Raw genomic sequence first — 25,002 nt, 5'->3', positions numbered from 1 at the left:
ATACAAATAAATAAATAAATAAAATGACCCATTCAATAAATGGGCCACGGACCTGAACAGACACTTCTCCCAAGATGATATAAAATTAATCAACAAATAGATGCAAATATGCTCATCATCACTAGCACTTAGAGAAGTGAAAATCAAAACTACACTAAGATTTGAAGTTCAATCTTAAAGGCTGAAAATGAGCATGTTTCACCTCTCTTTCTCCTTCTACCACCAAATCTTCATAGAAATTAGAAGAGGACATTTGAAAATGCTGAGTGATCCAAAATAAGAATGAGAATTTCAAAAAATGAACACAAAAATAGATTATGAAAGAGTAGATCAAGTTGAAAAGACAAAAGCAAATATACAACGTGCAAGAAAACAGTTCACTTGCAGAAGCTGAGAGGTAACAGGCTGCTTCATGCTTTCAGTATTACATACCAGGGATCACAGAGCACAGGACAACAATAAGATAGTTATCTGGGGTACCACACCGTGGGGTATATAGAGTAAAAACATGGGAAACCCTGCAGAATAAAAGGCATAAACTGAACATCCCTCTCTCAGAACCCAAACAAGGAACCACCAACAAGCAGGGAGGGGATAGAGAAGAGCTGTGTAATGCACTTAAGAAGCCTGAGTAGCTATACCAAGAAGTTGTACCATGCACACAAAACTACATATCATGTTCAAACACACAGGCTACAGCCACCAAAATTTACCATGCCCTAGACCACAATGAAAACGCCAGCCAATTCCGTAAAGGTGTTATCACACACGCTGCAATTCCTTGTGCATCTAAAATTAGAAGAATTTTGAATCCTCAAAAAAAAAAAAAAAATTCCATATACAATGAAATTAGGGCCATAGAAACAATTCCAAATAATTGTTAGATTAAAGCAAAAATCAAGATGGGATTAAATTAAAAGACTATAATAGTCATCTGGTGAGTATGACAGAAGCAACAGGGATTTAGATATATGTATTTGAAAAGAGATTGAAATCAAACGGCATATGCTTTTAACATAAAAACATAATACCTGGATACTGGATAAAATAATGTCAATGTTAAGGCAAAATTTAGAAAAAACAAAGGAAAAGCTGATGTGTGTAGCTACTGGGTGTTTTGTCTTCCCATTTTCATCTTGGTAAATTAAGATAAAAGATAAACAAAAGTTTCTAGCTTACGTTAGGCAAAATGAGACAGCAGACAAAAGTAGAATATATAGCTAATATTTCTCTGATACCTGTAGTTTCTAAAACCACTAAGAGGATTTTTATTAAAATTAATTTTATTAATATTTTTATTATATCGTTAATATTCAATGACTTAATCTATATTAAATGTTATTTAAATTCACTTTGTTAAATTGTATTAATTTAAATGAAATTTAATGAATTTTTAGTATACTGATTTTAAGTCCTCTAGTTATAAACCAATGAGTGGGATAGCTGGGTCAAAGGGTGCTTCCGATCCCAGTTTTCCGAGGAGTTTTCATACTGCTTTTCAGACTGGCTGCATCAATTTGCAGTGCCACCAGCAATGTATACGTGTACCTTTTCCCCCCTCATCCTCGCCAACACTTATTGTTGCTGATATTCTTGATGATTGCCATTCTGATTGAAGTGAGATGAAATCTTAGAGTAGTTTTGATTTGCATTTCTCTCATTACTAGTGAAGTTGAACATTTTTTTCATGTATTTATTGATTGATTGTATTGCTTCTTCTGTGAAGTGTCTGTTCAATACCTTGCCCTTTACATTAAAATATATATATATATTGTGTATTGCTGGCAAAAATAGAGTATCATTGAATAGTTCCAAAGTTTAGAGACTTCTAAAAAAGTGGCTTTTATAGACTTTCATGAGTTGAAAACTAGTTGTATTTCTAATAGGGTAGAGCTCAGTAATCACTATGTTGCCATCAAGAAAGCCCTGCAGATGTTTGCCCAGTGGAATGAAAAAAAAAAAAAAAAAAAAAAAAAAAAAAAAAAAAAACCAGAATTGAGAACATCATCCAGGCAAATCAGTAGGCAACTGATTCTAGTTCGAGGTAGACAATTAATCTGTTGAAGAATCTACTTTCACAGTTTGTATATAACATTTATGGACTATTTTACATTCTATTTTAAAAATATTGATTATTTAGCCTTTAGTGGACACAACATCTTTATTTTATTTATTTTTTTAGGTAGTGCTGAGGATCAAACCCCATGCCTCACGCATGCTAGGTGAAGGAGCTACTACTTGAGCCACATCCCCAACACTCTCTTAAATTCTTATTTTCACCTTGCTTCCTTATGATAATGAGAATTCAAATTTATGGGTAATATATCATTCACTGAACAACTTGTCAGTCCAAATCAATCCTTCTACTACTGTATTGTCACTGGAGTGTTATGTTAATCTTCCTACAAACGTGTGCGGAACATTTCATTGATTATGCCAATTCTTAAAAATACAAATGTGCCGAGCCCTAATATCCAGAGTATACAAACAACTCAAAAATTAAACATTAAGAAAACAAACAACCCAATCAACAAATGGGCCAAGGACCTGAACAGACACTTCTCAGAGAAGGATATACAATTAATCAAAAAATACACGGAAAAAATGCCCACCCTCTCTAGCAATCAGAGAAATGCAAATTCAAACCACTCTAAGACACCAAATCAGTCCAGTAAGAATGGCAGCCATTAGGAAGTCAAACAACAACAAGTGCTGGCAAGGATGTGGGGGAAAAGGTACACTTGTACATTGCTGGTGCGACTGCAAATTGGTGCAGCCAATTTGGAAAGCATTATGGAGATTCCTGGGAAAGCTGGGAATGGAACCACCATTCGACCCAGCTATTCCCCTTCTCGGACTATTCCCAAAGACCTAAAAAGAGCATACTATAGGGATACAGCTACATCAAGGCTCATAGCAGCACAATGCACAATAGCTAGAATGTGGAACCAACCTAGATGCCAGTCAACAGATGAATGGATTAAAAAAATGTGGCATTTGTACACGGTGGAATATTACTCAGCACTAAAAAATAACAAAACCACGGCATTTGCAGGGAAATGGATGGCATTAGAGGAGATTATGCTAAGTGAAGTTAGCCAATCCCTAGAAAAGAAATGCTGAATGTCTTCTTTCATATAAGGAGGGGGACTCAAAACAGAGCAGGCTGGAAGAGCATGAAAAGAAGATTACCAATTGGAAGGGACAAGAGGTGGGAGGGAATGGGAGAGAGAAGGGGAATTTCATGGAAATGGAAGGATACCCTCATTGTTATACAAAATTACATATAAGACGATGTGAGGGGAAAGGGGAAAAAAGGAGAGAAATGAATTACAGTAGCTGGGGTAGAGAGAGATTATGGGAGGGGAGGGGACAGAAGGGGGGATAGGGAGGGAATAAATAGAAAAGGCAGCAGAATATAACAGACACTAGTATGGCAGTATGTATCAACTTGGACGTATAACCAATGTGATCCTGCAAACTGTACACGTGGTAAAAGTAAGAATTCATACCCCACTTGAATCGAATGTATGAAATATGATATGTCAAGATCATTGTAATGTTTTGAGCAACCAATAAAAATTTAAAAAAAGAGACAAGAAGAGACGAGGCCCACATTGAAGAGATTTAAAAATTCTACTGAAATCTATAAGAAAATGTTTGAATGAATTATGAGGTATTAAAAGAAGTACAAACTTAATGTCTTGCATAGAATTTATCACCCTATGTTTATAGACTCAAAAAGCTTTCATTATTTTAACCTTCAACGGTGTTTTAACAAAGCCACATTATTAAGGGCTCTCTACTTCTGGCTTATTCTTTCTTACTCAGTCTTTTGCCCCATATGAGATCCTCACCACCACAGTCGTCAATGGCTGACCTCGTACTATAATTCAAGGATCACTCTATGGAACATCTTCTCCACTGATTGACTGTATTCAATTGCACTTCACAGCAGGAAATGTATATAACACAGCTTTATGTTGTTCACAGTATCTATCACAATACCTTGTGCTTTTTGGGCACTGAATATATGTATAAGGATACCCTTATGATTATTGGATGCTTTTTGTCACATGTGCTCGCGAATGAGCCGGGGTTTTCCCTCCATATCCCCCATAGCTTCCAGGAACATTCCAAACATTCTCTTTGGAAGAAGAGAAATGCTTTCATTTGGATGGTCAGTTTCGAATACAGTAGGTAGGTTTCTCTCTCATAATAGAAATATAAAATGACAAACAGCTGTGGTCAGAGCGAACCATGCCAGAAGACTGAATCTTGAGTGATCAGAAATGCCTTTCAGCAGGAGGAGCAACCACCACTGGAACCAGATTCAAGCCAAATGTGATAGGTCTTACACTGAAAAAGGATCATTATTTGTGATTGAAAACAATAAACAAACACAGAACACCTAAAGAGAAGGAGGCACCCTGCTATAATTTGGATCTGGAATGTTGCCCAAAGGTCATGTGTTGAAAGCTTGGACCCCAATCTACCAGCATTCAGAACGGACTCTACAGAAAGGTGAATCGAATCCTGAGCTCTAACCTCATCTGTGGATCAATCCACTGATGGGTTCATGATTGGACAGGACTATTGGGAGTTGGTCAAAACTGTGGGGGCGGTAGGGCCTAGTTGGAGGGTAGGCCATTGGAGTTGATTCCCTGGACGGGTACATCATATTCCTCAGTCCTCTCTTCCCCTCACCATTTCCCTGATCTCCATGAGTTGAGAAGCTCTGTTTTGAAGCCAGGCTCTCTGCCATGGTAATCTGCCTCACTTCAGGCCACAGCAATGGAGCCTGAAATTGAACCAAAATAAATATTTACTCATTTAATTTTCTCAGGTATGTTGTCAAAGTGATGAAAAAGTCTTCTCACACACACAAACACACACACACACAGGAGGAATGGTCTAAAGGGAGAAAAGGACACTTGGTATTGTTGACGCCTTCTTCAACAGTAGACACAGCTGGGGTACAGCGTGGATTCTCACTTCAGCAGATGCTAAGAGGGGCTTAAATTTTTATATTAGTCTTTTATGAGGAGAGACTGACTAACACAGGCCTGACTTCTCTCTCAGATTTGGAGATGAATAAGAAGGACCAAGAAGATTTCCTTTTCTAGCCCAGGACACAAATGCAGTCACTAGTTTCTGATAGCAATCGGAGTCATTATGTCTACTTGCTCCGCTATCTCGAAGGCAAGAGACATTATGAGGTGATTCATATAATCCTTAGGATCTACTTAACCATTAACTTTCCAAAAATTCTTCCTTTTTTTAAATTTTATTTCTGCCACCTTGAGGTTTTGTTTCCTGAACAGACATAGAGAAAGAACAGCTCAAGGAAAAGAGTCTCCTGAAAATGGGCTCTGGGAAGAGAGTAATGGGAGCAAACCCAAACCCCTTCTAAAGGGTAATAAGGAAAATGATCCTAAACAAAACAAAAAGCAAATAGGAACAAAGTGGCAGCAGGCTCTGTTTGTTGGCCACTTTCTCTGCACCAGCCATCAGGTGAGAACTACACACTATGTTGTCATTTACTGTTCAACTCATGCTTGTGAGAGAGGTCTTATAAATGCGTTCTGTCAGTTTAGCTCCAAAATTGCTCTGGTCCCAATGGGTATGTCTGTTACAGCCCACGTGCTTCATCTCTTTGCTTTGTCCCCAACTCTACAAAACTGCCTCCTCATTAACTTGTTGGAATTTAAACACCTTGGAAAGCAGGGCCTTATCTTAACTCCTTCTGATCCTCAGAGGTATGGGAATTACATTTAGGATTGTTACTCCATAGTAGAAAATTTCTCAACTTTTTATTTCACTCTGTACTCTTGAAACCTGGATTATATCTGGCACTGATAAACAACAATAGGTTAAGTGGACATCAACCCATTGGCTCTAAAACAAATTTTCTTAAGTGAAATTTAAGCGGAATTTTTGAGCACCTAAATAAACTTCAATCAGAATTAACAAGGACCAAATAATGTTCAAATGAACTCGAAAATGTATAGATTAACAGCAAAACTTTACTTTTGGAAAGGGTAAAGATGGTTCTTTAGTGAAATCTAATCCATATTATACTTTGAATTCTGAGACTGATTAAGACTTTGTGATGGTTAATTTTATATGTTAACTCGCCTGGGCTACGATGCCCAGATACTTGGCCAACTTTTATTCTGGGTGTGTCTGTGCTGGTGTTATGGGGTGACATTTACTTTTGAATCGGGGACTTTTAGTTACATAGATTCCATTCTCTAATGTGGAGCGAGACCTCACCTCGTCAACTGAATGCAACTGAATGGGACAAAAAGCCCACCTCTCCCAGACAAGAGGGAACTGTCCAGTGAACTACCTTTGGATTTCATCTACAACATTGATTCTTCCTGGCTCCACAGCACACTGCCTTGGGACTCAAACTAGGACACTTTCCTGGATCTCTAGCTCCTCCCAGCCAACCCTGCCCAATCCCGTGAGCCAATAGCTGACAGGCAAGTGCAGGGAAGAAGCAGAGGCCCTGCAGGGGGTGAGTGTGCTACTGGCTGCAGGTCCCTGGTCAAAGCGCAGGACAGGCTTCTGAGTTTACAGGCAGGGAGGGATGATTGGTGGTTGGTGGAGCCCCAGGAACCCCGCGCTCTGAGGAATTCTGAGCGCTTGGGTCATAATTGACCCCGGCAACGCCGGAGGACGTTCGGGGCAGAGAAGTGGATGGTGATGGACGCGCTTCTCAGAGCTGGTCCGATGGCTCGCTGAAGTGGCCACGATGTCGGCCTGGTTTGGAGGCCTGGGCTCAGGCTTGGGCCACTTCTTGGCTCAGGTGGGGAGCAGCTTGGCTTTCCTCACCGGCCATAGCTCCACCCTCACCAGGGACATGCTTCTGGATGACTTAGGAGACCCAGAAGCAGCTTTACATCATTGTCGGAGAAAGGAAATGGAAACTACTGATTCCACACTAAGATGTGAGAATGAAAGACCGAAAAAGTATTGTACTGACCTGGAAGAAAAGCATGAAGCGCCAGAGCTACAAAGAAACCATCAGTCTGTAAGTTGCCAAGATCAACTGCAACAGAAAGAGGTAGAGGTCAGCCATCTTAAAGCAGGACAGACTGTACTGCAAGATCAAATGTTCCAACTACGGGCAGCTGCTCAATCAGTACGCTCGGGAGCTTGTGGTGTGCCAACAACAACCGCACCGGCTCCGTTCGGTTCCCTGATCGGTAGTCATTCTTCAGCCTTTCGTGATGATGACACGGACTTTAGTGACATAATTGTATCACAACAAGAAACAAACAGATTATCAACTGAAGTTGCAAAACAGGAATCTGAAGTTGGCCACTCGAGGCAGATTGCTGAGGCTCAGGGAACACACCATTCTGACTCGAGTGAAATCTGCAAAGTACTAAATACTATCAAGACTCTTCAACCAAACCACAGTCCAGACATAGATGATCATCAGCATGAAATTTCAGTTTGGGAGCAGAGTTCTACTGTGGCAGAAAAGGGAAGAACCCTTCCTCAGCATTCAGCAGTGGAAGAAGTGCTCAGGCTTCAACGAGCCCTGGCTGATGCGGAGAAGGAAATCGTGAGACTAAGTGGTTTAAACCAGGATAACCGCCTTGCTGAAGACAATCTGAAACTTAAAATGCATGTTGAAGCTTTAGAAAAAGAGAAGTCATCATTGAGTCAAGAAAAAGAGGAACTTCAGATGTCACTGTCAAAATTGAGCTGTGACTATCAAGTCATGAAAAGCAGAGCTTCAACAGACGTGAATTTGAATGTACAATTACTAGACTTAAAACTTCACTTGAAGGCAAAGGAGGAAGAACTGAATCAGACTATCAATGAGAAGAAAATGCTGATAGCTGAGTTAGAAGAACTGGATCATCAGAATCAGGAAGCTACAAAGCACATGATTTTGATACAAGATGAGCTATCCAAACAACAAAATGAAGGAGACCTTGTCATCAAGAAGTTGGAACAAGATCGAGATGACGGAAAAAAGAGAGTTCGTCAACTTGAGGATGAGCAAATGAACATATCCCAAGAGTTGCATGTGCAGAAGGAGAAGTTAACTGAGAATGCGCAGAGCCTCAGTGATTTGCATTTAACTAAGCAGAAGCTTGAAGGTAAAGTAGAAGATTTAGTAGATCAGCTAAATCAGTCACAAAAAAATAGTTTAAACCTCCAGCAGGAAAACCTGGGGCTTAAGGATCACATTAGACAACTTGAAGAGGAGCTGTCTGGATTTAAGAGTAAGTATCCAACTTCTCTGAACGAAGACTCGAACAGTCACTGGAAGGATGACATGCTTAAAGAACGAGAAGCTGAAGTGAGCAACCTAAGGCAAAATCTTTCTGAAGAGGAACAGCTCAATGAAGACTTAACGAAAGTTGCTGTTGAACTCAAGACGGAAAATGAAATGTTGATTTTAGCACGTGACGATGTAAGGCGTAAGTTGGAAGAATCTATTGCTGCTTACAATCAGATCTCTCAAGAAAGAGACACTATCACGGAGACTCTCCAAAGAGACAAAGAAGAGACTGAAGCCAAACTGCACCAGGCAGAAAAAAGACTGTTGGAAGAAGCAAATAATCACAGGCAGACTATTGAGGAACTCTCCAATGCACACAATTTGAAGACCTCTTACTTAAAGCTGAAACACGAATGTGCACTTCAACTCAATCAAGAGAAGGACTTTGAAATAGCAGGACTCAAAAAGAATATTGAGCAAATGACTGCTGATGAAAAAGAAACTGAGGAAATTTTGGCATCTTACATAGAAGAAGAGGAGCGATTGACACAAGTCATAAATGAGAAAGAAGTTTTTATTGAAAAACTCGAAGAAAAAAGTTCACAACTACAAAAGGATTTAGATAAGTGTTCTCAGGCCTTAAGAGAAAATGAAACTTTAAGGCAATCCGTTGAAAGAAAGGACAGAAGTCTTACCTACGTGAAAGCAGAAAACAACTATCTGCGAGTAGAACTGGAAATACTTCGGGAACAGCACAATCAAGCTGTACCAGTGGCTGAGCCTGAAGCTCTTGATGCTATCACAGAACTAGAATTGGAGGTATCTCAACTGAATATAGTCAAAAATCATCTGGAAGATGAAATTCAAGACCATCTGAATATAACTGAAAATCAAAACCAGCGTAAAATGCAACTACTTCAGTCTTTACAGGAGCAGGAGGAGGAAATGGATGAATTTAAGTACCAATATGAGCAGATGAATGCTGCGTATAGCCAGTTAATTTTAGAGGAGGAAATTAAGAACTTGCAGAAAACTATTGAAGAACTAAAAGCCCAGTTGCCTGGAGAGAGAGGAGATGCTCAAACATTGAATTCTGATATTTTTCAAGAGACCAAAGTAAAAATCCTAAGAGAAAACGAGGTTCAACACTTACGGGACCAAGAAGTACAGTGTGCCCTGTCATCAAGTAACCTGAAAAGGGTTCTAGAGCACTTCCAAGAAGAAGAGAAAGCTCTGCATTCTGCCGAATTAGCCAAAGAAAAACAGTCAATAGCTGAATGGAAGAACAAGGCCGAAAAGCTAGAAGGAGAAGTAGCATCACTGCGGGAACGTTTGGATCAAGCGAATGCTCTGTTGGATTCTGCTTCCAGACCGAGAGAAGACTTAGATCTCGAGGAAGAACAGATGGAAGAACTGAAAAAACAAAAGGAGCCCCGAAAAGAAATGTTGGACCACGCACAACAGAAATCGTCCACTTTGGGCAACAGCGCAGAAGGAAAAGTGGACAAAGTCCTCATGCAAAACCTTTTTATCGCTCATCTCCAGACACCAAAAGGCAAACGTCCTGAAGCATTGCAGTTGATGGGGAGCATCCTGGACATTCCAAAGGACCAAATGCAGCACTTGCTGAATAAAGATTCTTATGGTGGTGTCGGTAAGTGGATGAGGAGTTGGCTTGGAGGGGCTTCAAAAAGTGTCCCCGACATACCTCTGAAACCAAATCAACAACCTGTGCTTCAGAGTTCTTTCCCAGAACTCTTTACCAGGAAATGTTAAAGATGGAGCCAAATTAAGAGCTGGCAGAAGCACCAACGGGAATCCACTCTTGGTTCCACGTTCTGCAGCTGTGCCTCTTAGTAACCTAGCTGGAGTTGGACTTGGTGGACCAGGGCATCCTCTTTTTAAACCCACCTTTACACCGTTGCCAGTGTCCCCGGACAATAGGGCCAGAGCTGTACTCCAGGATCTTCTAAATATTTAGCATTATTCTAAAGAAGCCATAACCCCTTTTTTTTTTTTTATGTTTTACAGCATGGCCTTTTGAAAAAGTACTCATGTGTTTGTAGACAAAAAGAGAAAGCAAAACAGCTGGTATATGTAAGTGGATAGCTACTGGGTATTTTATTTTATTTCTTTAGTTGTTGTTGTTGTTGTGATTTTTTGCTATAGTACTTTTAAAAAAAAAAATTTGTTTTGTTTTTTGTAGCACTTTTTGTTTATAGAATTTTGTTCCAATGTAGCAGATAATCATCACCAGTTATCAATTCTGATGTACTTTAGCGAGCAACTGTACAGAGCAGCCTTCTTGAACCACTAGTTCCAACCTCACTTAATGGCATTAAGATAAAAACGATACATGTAATTACAGGAAACAAGAAAAACCCAACCCAGAAGAAGGATGTCTCCGATTTAGAGTACATGAAAACCAAATATAGTGTTGCAAAACGTTGAGAATATTTAGTTTATCCAAGATAACATTGTACAACTACCAAGCGAAAATTCCAATAGGGAGGACCTAAACAGGAAGCTTAGTGGATAAATTCTAAGATGCCTTGAATCCAAATTCTATGACCCCTATCCATTTTGCCGATTTCCATTTCTCTACGAAAGTCACTCCACATTAATTCAGTTTTCCAGATGATAAACATGTCCAGAAGGAAGAGTATTTCTATGAGTCAACCCCAAAGTGGGATCACGTGATCCATTGCCAATGGAAAAGTTAATTAGTAGGAATGTATCATTAAATATCTGGACTGCTTATCTACATACTATTGGGGGCTCTACAATAATTCTTATAAACACATTCTATAAAACATTGGATCAAAACAAGTTGGGGAGAGAAATAAGCTAACAACAGTTTTTGAAAGATGAAAAGCTTTAAAATAGGAGTAGTTACAACCTTTTGATAAATTAAGGTAAAAGATGAATCAAAAGTTTCTAGCTTAAGTAGGTGAAATCAGAGAAGAGAAAAAGCAGATTGCATAGCACATACTTCTCCGACACCTGTAGTTTCTAAAACCATTCAGAACCTTTTTATTAAAATTAATTTAAACAAAATTTAATATATTTTGAAATACAAATTACACTATCATTTAATATAAATTAATCTAATTTAAATTAATCTTATTAGTAGTATTATTTAAATTTCTTTTATTAATACTATGGTTTGATCTAAATTTATTTTATTAATTGATTTTGTTTATATTAAATTATCAATAAATATTAAATTTATTGATAATTTAATATAAATTCCATTTATATTAAATTATAGTATGATTTATATTTAAAAATTCATTAAATTTTATTTAAATTAATACAATTTAACAAAGTAAATTTAACATAATATAGATTGAATTATTTAATATCGACTATATAACTTAATATAAACGTCAATAAAGTTAATTTTAATAAAAATGCTCTTAGTTGTTTTGGAAATTACAGGTGGCAGTGAAGTATTAGCAACATTATCTTCTTTTTTCTCCTCTTTGATTTTACCTAACTTAAGCTAGAACCTTTTGGTTTATCTTTTGTTTTACTTTACAAAAATAAAAAAAAAAAAAAAAAAAAAAAGGAAGAAAAACACCTAGTAGCTACACACATATCAGCTTTTCCTTTCTTATTTCTAAATTTGACCTTAACATTTACATTATTTGACCAAAATTAAGATGCCACCAGTTGTTAGGCATGAACAAAATCACTGAAACAACAACTGGAGGACGCATCCCAAAGTCACATTGGCCAAGTATTCAAAACATATAAATGTCTGAGAACTGATGAGCTCTGATAGTAAAGTTTCCAAATGCTATGGAAAATGATGACATTTCTCTTTTTGTGTTTTTAAGCTGAGAACCTAAGGTATGTTATCAGAAATTGTATGGAACTCAAGTCTTTAAATTTCTTATTTTTCCTGTACTGTAGACAAAGAGACTCACAATTCCTTGAGCTCTACTAGCATTTTAGTGACAGGAAAAAATTCAATGATGCATAGTTCTTTATCTGCATTCAATGTCTATCAATCTTACATACTTTGGGAAGGGTCACAAGCCACAGCCCTTATGCCTCCTGCTCTATTTCAAAGCTTCCAGCGTCAGTTGCAACAATTCTAGGAAACACTGGGAATACTCTATGGTACAAAATGCACAATTACTTTTATTTGAAAGCATCTCTAAGACATGAGTCATTACGTGACTTTCTTGTTCTAAGTAAATTTACTGAATTATTATTAAGTGATAACATAGTAAGCCAAAATGAAAAATGAAAGCATATGCTTCAAATCAGAGCAAGGAAGAAATAAGAAGGTATGATGTGTGGTAAAAACACACGAACATGCAAATATTATCCAGCCTTCTTACGTCAAATTTCCTCTTTTTTATTTATTCATTTTTTGGAGGTTACATTCTTGCATGATATGCATGGAACAACTTTTGGGGGGATACAATCAGAAATGCAGCACTAAAATCTGCCTTCCTGTAACATCACACGGCTTACTCCCGAGAAGAATATCAAACTATATATTTGGCTTCCACTTGCCAAATTACTTGGAATCTGATTCCAGTAGACTTCACATGGTTGGGAAAAGCAGAGTTCAGATTTGTCATGAGAGATTTTTATATATTCTGCTCACTCCATTGTGTCTAGGTGAGCCTTTGGGTTTCAATGCCTGGAAACACACTTCTTATATTTCTGAATTTAAGAGCTCTTGGAAACGGCGACCTCACTGCATTCTTGAGAAAAATATGTTATACAGGTACTCAGAAAATCACAAAGATTAATATAGATTCAAGATTTTTTTTTTTTTTTTAAAGACAAGGGGTTTAATGGAGAAAACAGCAAGATAGCCTTAGAAATTTCATACTCCCTGCATTCTTAGGAAAAGCTTCTATATTGTAAAGAATAACACCAAACAGAAAAGTTCCTAAGAAAATATTGTGCTTTCAGTTTCCTTGTCTCATAAATTTTATTAAAGTTTCATTAAAGACCCTGTATTTGCTAGCCTTTTTATTAAATACTTTTTTGAGATATTCTATTAATGTCTATGACTGGATTTTATTTGGTCTCACATTAATGTCGCTCCCTGTGACAAAGGGTACATGGGAGGCAGGCAGGATCAGCCTGTCCTCTCCGAGGCACCAGCTGTCCCAACCAGGCTCTGACAGAGGTAGTGAAGGTCGCTAGCGTCTCCTGGACTGAGCGAGAGGGTAAGTATCTGAGTAATATTAATTGTGTATAAATGCCACATTTTTTATGCATTCATCTACTAAGTTGTTTCCACAATTTAGCTAATGTGAATTTTGCTGCTATAAACATTGATGTGGCTGTGTCCCTGTAGTTTGCAGTTGTTAAGTCCTTTGGGTATAGACCAAAAAGAGGGATAGCTAGGTCAAATGGTGGTTCTACTCCCAAATTTCCAGGGAATCTCCAAACTGCTTTCCATATTGGCTGCACCAATCTACAGTCCCACCGACAGTGTAGGGGTGTACATGTTTCCTGAAATCCTCACCAACACTTATTGTTGTTGTCTTCATAATAGCTGCCATTTTCAAAAATCGCTGACATTCTAACTGGAGGGAGGTGCAATTAAACCCCTATCTCTCACCATGCACAAAACTCCACTCAAATGATTCAAGGACCTAGGAATAAAACCAGAGACCTTGCATGTAACAGAAGAAAAAGTAGGCCCTAATTCCAATCATATGGGATTAGTCCCAAAATTCCTTAATAAGACTCCTATAGCACAAGAATTAAAATCCAGTATCAATAAATGAGATAGATGCAAACTAAAAAAGTTTCTTCTCCACAAAACAAACAATCTGGGAGGTGAATAGAGATCCTACATCTTGGGAGAAAAGTTTTGCCCCATCACACATCAGATAGAGCACTAATCTCTAGGGTATAGAAAGAACTCACAAACCTAAATACACACACACACACACACACACACACACACACACACACACACACATACATACATACATAAATACAAATAAATAAATAAATAAAATGACCCATTCAATAAATGGGCCACGGACCTGAACAGACACTTCTCCCAAGATGATATAAAATTAATCAACAAATAGATGCAAATATGCTCATCATCACTAGCACTTAGAGAAGTGAAAATCAAAACTACACTAAGATTTGAAGTTCAATCTTAAAGGCTGAAAATGAGCATGTTTCACCTCTCTTTCTCCTTCTACCACCAAATCTTCATAGAAATTAGAAGAGGACATTTGAAAATGCTGAGTGATCCAAAATAAGAATGAGAATTTCAAAAAATGAACACAAAAATAGATTATGAAAGAGTAGATCAAGTTGAAAAGACAAAAGCAAATATACAACGTGCAAGAAAACAGTTCACTTGCAGAAGCTGAGAGGTAACAGGCTGCTTCATGCTTTCAGTATTACATACCAGGGATCACAGAGCACAGGACAACAATAAGATAGTTATCTGGGGTACCACACCGTGGGGTATATAGAGTAAAAACATGGGAAACCCTGCAGAATAAAAGGCATAAACTGAACATCCCTCTCTCAGAACCCAAACAAGGAACCACCAACAAGCAGGGAGGGGATAGAGAAGAGCTGTGTAATGCACTTAAGAAGCCTGAGTAGCTATACCAAGAAGTTGTACCATGCACACAAAACTACATATCATGTTCAAACACACAGGCTACAGCCACCAAAATTTACCATGCCCTAGACCACAATGAAAACGCCAGCCAATTCCGTAAAGGTGTTATCACACACGCTGCAATTCCTTGTGCATCTAAAATTAGAAGAATTTTGAATCCTCAAAAAAAAAAAAAAAATTCCATATACAATGAAATTAGGGCCATAGAAACAATTCCAAATAATTGTTAGATTAAAGCAAAAATCAAGATGGGATTAAATTAAAAGACTATAATAGTCATCTGGTGAGTATGACAGAAGCAACAGGGATTTAGATATATGTATTTGAAAAGAGATTGAAATCAAACGGCATATGCTTTTAACATAAAAACATAATACCTGGATACTGGATAAAATAATGTCAATGTTAAGGCAAAATTTAGAAAAAACAAAGGAAAAGCTGATGTGTGTAGCTACTGGGTGTTTTGTCTTCCCATTTTCATCTTGGTAAATTAAGATAAAAGATAAACAAAAGTTTCTAGCTTACGTTAGGCAAAATGAGACAGCAGACAAAAGTAGAATATATAGCTAATATTTCTCTGATACCTGTAGTTTCTAAAACCACTAAGAGGATTTTTATTAAAATTAATTTTATTAATATTTTTATTATATCGTTAATATTCAATGACTTAATCTATATTAAATGTTATTTAAATTCACTTTGTTAAATTGTATTAATTTAAATGAAATTTAATGAATTTTTAGTATACTGATTTTAAGTCCTCTAGTTATAAACCAATGAGTGGGATAGCTGGGTCAAAGGGTGCTTCCGATCCCAGTTTTCCGAGGAGTTTTCATACTGCTTTTCAGACTGGCTGCATCAATTTGCAGTGCCACCAGCAATGTATACGTGTACCTTTTCCCCCCTCATCCTCGCCAACACTTATTGTTGCTGATATTCTTGATGATTGCCATTCTGATTGAAGTGAGATGAAATCTTAGAGTAGTTTTGATTTGCATTTCTCTCATTACTAGTGAAGTTGAACATTTTTTTCATGTATTTATTGATTGATTGTATTGCTTCTTCTGTGAAGTGTCTGTTCAATACCTTGCCCTTTACATTAAAATATATATATATATTGTGTATTGCTGGCAAAAATAGAGTATCATTGAATAGTTCCAAAGTTTAGAGACTTCTAAAAAAGTGGCTTTTATAGACTTTCATGAGTTGAAAACTAGTTGTATTTCTAATAGGGTAGAGCTCAGTAATCACTATGTTGCCATCAAGAAAGCCCTGCAGATGTTTGCCCAGTGGAATGAAAAAAAAAAAAAAAAAAAAAAAAAAAAAAAAAAAAAACCAGAATTGAGAACATCATCCAGGCAAATCAGTAGGCAACTGATTCTAGTTCGAGGTAGACAATTAATCTGTTGAAGAATCTACTTTCACAGTTTGTATATAACATTTATGGACTATTTTACATTCTATTTTAAAAATATTGATTATTTAGCCTTTAGTGGACACAACATCTTTATTTTATTTATTTTTTTAGGTAGTGCTGAGGATCAAACCCCATGCCTCACGCATGCTAGGTGAAGGAGCTACTACTTGAGCCACATCCCCAACACTCTCTTAAATTCTTATTTTCACCTTGCTTCCTTATGATAATGAGAATTCAAATTTATGGGTAATATATCATTCACTGAACAACTTGTCAGTCCAAATCAATCCTTCTACTACTGTATTGTCACTGGAGTGTTATGTTAATCTTCCTACAAACGTGTGCGGAACATTTCATTGATTATGCCAATTCTTAAAAATACAAATGTGCCGAGCCCTAATATCCAGAGTATACAAACAACTCAAAAATTAAACATTAAGAAAACAAACAACCCAATCAACAAATGGGCCAAGGACCTGAACAGACACTTCTCAGAGAAGGATATACAATTAATCAAAAAATACACGGAAAAAATGCCCACCCTCTCTAGCAATCAGAGAAATGCAAATTCAAACCACTCTAAGACACCAAATCAGTCCAGTAAGAATGGCAGCCATTAGGAAGTCAAACAACAACAAGTGCTGGCAAGGATGTGGGGGAAAAGGTACACTTGTACATTGCTGGTGCGACTGCAAATTGGTGCAGCCAATTTGGAAAGCATTATGGAGATTCCTGGGAAAGCTGGGAATGGAACCACCATTCGACCCAGCTATTCCCCTTCTCGGACTATTCCCAAAGACCTAAAAAGAGCATACTATAGGGATACAGCTACATCAAGGCTCATAGCAGCACAATGCACAATAGCTAGAATGTGGAACCAACCTAGATGCCAGTCAACAGATGAATGGATTAAAAAAATGTGGCATTTGTACACGGTGGAATATTACTCAGCACTAAAAAATAACAAAACCACGGCATTTGCAGGGAAATGGATGGCATTAGAGGAGATTATGCTAAGTGAAGTTAGCCAATCCCTAGAAAAGAAATGCTGAATGTCTTCTTTCATATAAGGAGGGGGACTCAAAACAGAGCAGGCTGGAAGAGCATGAAAAGAAGATTACCAATTGGAAGGGACAAGAGGTGGGAGGGAATGGGAGAGAGAAGGGGAATTTCATGGAAATGGAAGGATACCCTCATTGTTATACAAAATTACATATAAGACGATGTGAGGGGAAAGGGGAAAAAAGGAGAGAAATGAATTACAGTAGCTGGGGTAGAGAGAGATTATGGGAGGGGAGGGGACAGAAGGGGGGATAGGGAGGGAATAAATAGAAAAGGCAGCAGAATATAACAGACACTAGTATGGCAGTATGTATCAACTTGGACGTATAACCAATGTGATCCTGCAAACTGTACACGTGGTAAAAGTAAGAATTCATACCCCACTTGAATCGAATGTATGAAATATGATATGTCAAGATCATTGTAATGTTTTGAGCAACCAATAAAAATTTAAAAAAAGAGACAAGAAGAGACGAGGCCCACATTGAAGAGATTTAAAAATTCTACTGAAATCTATAAGAAAATGTTTGAATGAATTATGAGGTATTAAAAGAAGTACAAACTTAATGTCTTGCATAGAATTTATCACCCTATGTTTATAGACTCAAAAAGCTTTCATTATTTTAACCTTCAACGGTGTTTTAACAAAGCCACATTATTAAGGGCTCTCTACTTCTGGCTTATTCTTTCTTACTCAGTCTTTTGCCCCATATGAGATCCTCACCACCACAGTCGTCAATGGCTGACCTCGTACTATAATTCAAGGATCACTCTATGGAACATCTTCTCCACTGATTGACTGTATTCAATTGCACTTCACAGCAGGAAATGTATATAACACAGCTTTATGTTGTTCACAGTATCTATCACAATACCTTGTGCTTTTTGGGCACTGAATATATGTATAAGGATACCCTTATGATTATTGGATGCTTTTTGTCACATGTGCTCGCGAATGAGCCGGGGTTTTCCCTCCATATCCCCCATAGCTTCCAGGAACATTCCAAACATTCTCTTTGGAAGAAGAGAAATGCTTTCATTTGGATGGTCAGTTTCGAATACAGTAGGTAGGTTTCTCTCTCATAATAGAAATATAAAATGACAAACAGCTGTGGTCAGAGCGAACCATGCCAGAAGACTGAATCTTGAGTGATCAGAAATGCCTTTCAGCAGGAGGAGCAACCACCACTGGAACCAGATTCAAGCCAAATGTGATAGGTCTTACACTGAAAAAGGATCATTATTTGTGATTGAAAACAATAAACAAACACAGAACACCTAAAGAGAAGGAGGCACCCTGCTATAATTTGGATCTGGAATGTTGCCCAAAGGTCATGTGTTGAAAGCTTGGACCCCAATCTACCAGCATTCAGAACGGACTCTACAGAAAGGTGAATCGAATCCTGAGCTCTAACCTCATCTGTGGATCAATCCACTGATGGGTTCATGATTGGACAGGACTATTGGGAGTTGGTCAAAACTGTGGGGGCGGTAGGGCCTAGTTGGAGGGTAGGCCATTGGAGTTGATTCCCTGGACGGGTACATCATATTCCTCAGTCCTCTCTTCCCCTCACCATTTCCCTGATCTCCATGAGTTGAGAAGCTCTGTTTTGAAGCCAGGCTCTCTGCCATGGTAATCTGCCTCACTTCAGGCCACAGCAATGGAGCCTGAAATTGAACCAAAATAAATATTTACTCATTTAATTTTCTCAGGTATGTTGTCAAAGTGATGAAAAAGTCTTCTCACACACACAAACACACACACACACAGGAGGAATGGTCTAAAGGGAGAAAAGGACACTTGGTATTGTTGACGCCTTCTTCAACAGTAGACACAGCTGGGGTACAGCGTGGATTCTCACTTCAGCAGATGCTAAGAGGGGCTTAAATTTTTATATTAGTCTTTTATGAGGAGAGACTGACTAACACAGGCCTGACTTCTCTCTCAGATTTGGAGATGAATAAGAAGGACCAAGAAGATTTCCTTTTCTAGCCCAGGACACAAATGCAGTCACTAGTTTCTGATAGCAATCGGAGTCATTATGTCTACTTGCTCCGCTATCTCGAAGGCAAGAGACATTATGAGGTGATTCATATAATCCTTAGGATCTACTTAACCATTAACTTTCCAAAAATTCTTCCTTTTTTTAAATTTTATTTCTGCCACCTTGAGGTTTTGTTTCCTGAACAGACATAGAGAAAGAACAGCTCAAGGAAAAGAGTCTCCTGAAAATGGGCTCTGGGAAGAGAGTAATGGGAGCAAACCCAAACCCCTTCTAAAGGGTAATAAGGAAAATGATCCTAAACAAAACAAAAAGCAAATAGGAACAAAGTGGCAGCAGGCTCTGTTTGTTGGCCACTTTCTCTGCACCAGCCATCAGGTGAGAACTACACACTATGTTGTCATTTACTGTTCAACTCATGCTTGTGAGAGAGGTCTTATAAATGCGTTCTGTCAGTTTAGCTCCAAAATTGCTCTGGTCCCAATGGGTATGTCTGTTACAGCCCACGTGCTTCATCTCTTTGCTTTGTCCCCAACTCTACAAAACTGCCTCCTCATTAACTTGTTGGAATTTAAACACCTTGGAAAGCAGGGCCTTATCTTAACTCCTTCTGATCCTCAGAGGTATGGGAATTACATTTAGGATTGTTACTCCATAGTAGAAAATTTCTCAACTTTTTATTTCACTCTGTACTCTTGAAACCTGGATTATATCTGGCACTGATAAACAACAATAGGTTAAGTGGACATCAACCCATTGGCTCTAAAACAAATTTTCTTAAGTGAAATTTAAGCGGAATTTTTGAGCACCTAAATAAACTTCAATCAGAATTAACAAGGACCAAATAATGTTCAAATGAACTCGAAAATGTATAGATTAACAGCAAAACTTTACTTTTGGAAAGGGTAAAGATGGTTCTTTAGTGAAATCTAATCCATATTATACTTTGAATTCTGAGACTGATTAAGACTTTGTGATGGTTAATTTTATATGTTAACTCGCCTGGGCTACGATGCCCAGATACTTGGCCAACTTTTATTCTGGGTGTGTCTGTGCTGGTGTTATGGGGTGACATTTACTTTTGAATCGGGGACTTTTAGTTACATAGATTCCATTCTCTAATGTGGAGCGAGACCTCACCTCGTCAACTGAATGCAACTGAATGGGACAAAAAGCCCACCTCTCCCAGACAAGAGGGAACTGTCCAGTGAACTACCTTTGGATTTCATCTACAACATTGATTCTTCCTGGCTCCACAGCACACTGCCTTGGGACTCAAACTAGGACACTTTCCTGGATCTCTAGCTCCTCCCAGCCAACCCTGCCCAATCCCGTGAGCCAATAGCTGACAGGCAAGTGCAGGGAAGAAGCAGAGGCCCTGCAGGGGGTGAGTGTGCTACTGGCTGCAGGTCCCTGGTCAAAGCGCAGGACAGGCTTCTGAGTTTACAGGCAGGGAGGGATGATTGGTGGTTGGTGGAGCCCCAGGAACCCCGCGCTCTGAGGAATTCTGAGCGCTTGGGTCATAATTGACCCCGGCAACGCCGGAGGACGTTCGGGGCAGAGAAGTGGATGGTGATGGACGCGCTTCTCAGAGCTGGTCCGATGGCTCGCTGAAGTGGCCACGATGTCGGCCTGGTTTGGAGGCCTGGGCTCAGGCTTGGGCCACTTCTTGGCTCAGGTGGGGAGCAGCTTGGCTTTCCTCACCGGCCATAGCTCCACCCTCACCAGGGACATGCTTCTGGATGACTTAGGAGACCCAGAAGCAGCTTTACATCATTGTCGGAGAAAGGAAATGGAAACTACTGATTCCACACTAAGATGTGAGAATGAAAGACCGAAAAAGTATTGTACTGACCTGGAAGAAAAGCATGAAGCGCCAGAGCTACAAAGAAACCATCAGTCTGTAAGTTGCCAAGATCAACTGCAACAGAAAGAGGTAGAGGTCAGCCATCTTAAAGCAGGACAGACTGTACTGCAAGATCAAATGTTCCAACTACGGGCAGCTGCTCAATCAGTACGCTCGGGAGCTTGTGGTGTGCCAACAACAACCGCACCGGCTCCGTTCGGTTCCCTGATCGGTAGTCATTCTTCAGCCTTTCGTGATGATGACACGGACTTTAGTGACATAATTGTATCACAACAAGAAACAAACAGATTATCAACTGAAGTTGCAAAACAGGAATCTGAAGTTGGCCACTCGAGGCAGATTGCTGAGGCTCAGGGAACACACCATTCTGACTCGAGTGAAATCTGCAAAGTACTAAATACTATCAAGACTCTTCAACCAAACCACAGTCCAGACATAGATGATCATCAGCATGAAATTTCAGTTTGGGAGCAGAGTTCTACTGTGGCAGAAAAGGGAAGAACCCTTCCTCAGCATTCAGCAGTGGAAGAAGTGCTCAGGCTTCAACGAGCCCTGGCTGATGCGGAGAAGGAAATCGTGAGACTAAGTGGTTTAAACCAGGATAACCGCCTTGCTGAAGACAATCTGAAACTTAAAATGCATGTTGAAGCTTTAGAAAAAGAGAAGTCATCATTGAGTCAAGAAAAAGAGGAACTTCAGATGTCACTGTCAAAATTGAGCTGTGACTATCAAGTCATGAAAAGCAGAGCTTCAACAGACGTGAATTTGAATGTACAATTACTAGACTTAAAACTTCACTTGAAGGCAAAGGAGGAAGAACTGAATCAGACTATCAATGAGAAGAAAATGCTGATAGCTGAGTTAGAAGAACTGGATCATCAGAATCAGGAAGCTACAAAGCACATGATTTTGATACAAGATGAGCTATCCAAACAACAAAATGAAGGAGACCTTGTCATCAAGAAGTTGGAACAAGATCGAGATGACGGAAAAAAGAGAGTTCGTCAACTTGAGGATGAGCAAATGAACATATCCCAAGAGTTGCATGTGCAGAAGGAGAAGTTAACTGAGAATGCGCAGAGCCTCAGTGATTTGCATTTAACTAAGCAGAAGCTTGAAGGTAAAGTAGAAGATTTAGTAGATCAGCTAAATCAGTCACAAAAAAATAGTTTAAACCTCCAGCAGGAAAACCTGGGGCTTAAGGATCACATTAGACAACTTGAAGAGGAGCTGTCTGGATTTAAGAGTAAGTATCCAACTTCTCTGAACGAAGACTCGAACAGTCACTGGAAGGATGACATGCTTAAAGAACGAGAAGCTGAAGTGAGCAACCTAAGGCAAAATCTTTCTGAAGAGGAACAGCTCAATGAAGACTTAACGAAAGTTGCTGTTGAACTCAAGACGGAAAATGAAATGTTGATTTTAGCACGTGACGATGTAAGGCGTAAGTTGGAAGAATCTATTGCTGCTTACAATCAGATCTCTCAAGAAAGAGACACTATCACGGAGACTCTCCAAAGAGACAAAGAAGAGACTGAAGCCAAACTGCACCAGGCAGAAAAAAGACTGTTGGAAGAAGCAAATAATCACAGGCAGACTATTGAGGAACTCTCCAATGCACACAATTTGAAGACCTCTTACTTAAAGCTGAAACACGAATGTGCACTTCAACTCAATCAAGAGAAGGACTTTGAAATAGCAGGACTCAAAAAGAATATTGAGCAAATGACTGCTGATGAAAAAGAAACTGAGGAAATTTTGGCATCTTACATAGAAGAAGAGGAGCGATTGACACAAGTCATAAATGAGAAAGAAGTTTTTATTGAAAAACTCGAAGAAAAAAGTTCACAACTACAAAAGGATTTAGATAAGTGTTCTCAGGCCTTAAGAGAAAATGAAACTTTAAGGCAATCCGTTGAAAGAAAGGACAGAAGTCTTACCTACGTGAAAGCAGAAAACAACTATCTGCGAGTAGAACTGGAAATACTTCGGGAACAGCACAATCAAGCTGTACCAGTGGCTGAGCCTGAAGCTCTTGATGCTATCACAGAACTAGAATTGGAGGTATCTCAACTGAATATAGTCAAAAATCATCTGGAAGATGAAATTCAAGACCATCTGAATATAACTGAAAATCAAAACCAGCGTAAAATGCAACTACTTCAGTCTTTACAGGAGCAGGAGGAGGAAATGGATGAATTTAAGTACCAATATGAGCAGATGAATGCTGCGTATAGCCAGTTAATTTTAGAGGAGGAAATTAAGAACTTGCAGAAAACTATTGAAGAACTAAAAGCCCAGTTGCCTGGAGAGAGAGGAGATGCTCAAACATTGAATTCTGATATTTTTCAAGAGACCAAAGTAAAAATCCTAAGAGAAAACGAGGTTCAACACTTACGGGACCAAGAAGTACAGTGTGCCCTGTCATCAAGTAACCTGAAAAGGGTTCTAGAGCACTTCCAAGAAGAAGAGAAAGCTCTGCATTCTGCCGAATTAGCCAAAGAAAAACAGTCAATAGCTGAATGGAAGAACAAGGCCGAAAAGCTAGAAGGAGAAGTAGCATCACTGCGGGAACGTTTGGATCAAGCGAATGCTCTGTTGGATTCTGCTTCCAGACCGAGAGAAGACTTAGATCTCGAGGAAGAACAGATGGAAGAACTGAAAAAACAAAAGGAGCCCCGAAAAGAAATGTTGGACCACGCACAACAGAAATCGTCCACTTTGGGCAACAGCGCAGAAGGAAAAGTGGACAAAGTCCTCATGCAAAACCTTTTTATCGCTCATCTCCAGACACCAAAAGGCAAACGTCCTGAAGCATTGCAGTTGATGGGGAGCATCCTGGACATTCCAAAGGACCAAATGCAGCACTTGCTGAATAAAGATTCTTATGGTGGTGTCGGTAAGTGGATGAGGAGTTGGCTTGGAGGGGCTTCAAAAAGTGTCCCCGACATACCTCTGAAACCAAATCAACAACCTGTGCTTCAGAGTTCTTTCCCAGAACTCTTTACCAGGAAATGTTAAAGATGGAGCCAAATTAAGAGCTGGCAGAAGCACCAACGGGAATCCACTCTTGGTTCCACGTTCTGCAGCTGTGCCTCTTAGTAACCTAGCTGGAGTTGGACTTGGTGGACCAGGGCATCCTCTTTTTAAACCCACCTTTACACCGTTGCCAGTGTCCCCGGACAATAGGGCCAGAGCTGTACTCCAGGATCTTCTAAATATTTAGCATTATTCTAAAGAAGCCATAACCCCTTTTTTTTTTTTTATGTTTTACAGCATGGCCTTTTGAAAAAGTACTCATGTGTTTGTAGACAAAAAGAGAAAGCAAAACAGCTGGTATATGTAAGTGGATAGCTACTGGGTATTTTATTTTATTTCTTTAGTTGTTGTTGTTGTTGTGATTTTTTGCTATAGTACTTTTAAAAAAAAAAATTTGTTTTGTTTTTTGTAGCACTTTTTGTTTATAGAATTTTGTTCCAATGTAGCAGATAATCATCACCAGTTATCAATTCTGATGTACTTTAGCGAGCAACTGTACAGAGCAGCCTTCTTGAACCACTAGTTCCAACCTCACTTAATGGCATTAAGATAAAAACGATACATGTAATTACAGGAAACAAGAAAAACCCAACCCAGAAGAAGGATGTCTCCGATTTAGAGTACATGAAAACCAAATATAGTGTTGCAAAACGTTGAGAATATTTAGTTTATCCAAGATAACATTGTACAACTACCAAGCGAAAATTCCAATAGGGAGGACCTAAACAGGAAGCT

The 25,002-nt window shown here is 38.8% G+C and overlaps 1 pseudogene; it reads left to right on the top strand.

Moving 5' to 3' along the window:
* Window positions 1–6,760: 6,760 nt before the first annotated feature.
* Window positions 6,761–24,475, top strand: LOC144373738 (thyroid receptor-interacting protein 11 pseudogene; annotated as a pseudogene).
* Window positions 24,476–25,002: the final 527 nt, after the last annotated feature.

Source organism: Ictidomys tridecemlineatus, unplaced genomic scaffold (genome assembly GCF_052094955.1).
Source record: "Ictidomys tridecemlineatus isolate mIctTri1 unplaced genomic scaffold, mIctTri1.hap1 Scaffold_4685, whole genome shotgun sequence".
In the NCBI taxonomy this organism is placed as follows: Eukaryota; Metazoa; Chordata; class Mammalia; order Rodentia; family Sciuridae; genus Ictidomys; species Ictidomys tridecemlineatus.
The sequence above is the reverse complement of the archived record's forward strand: the minus strand, read 5'-3'. Positions and strand labels throughout refer to the sequence as shown.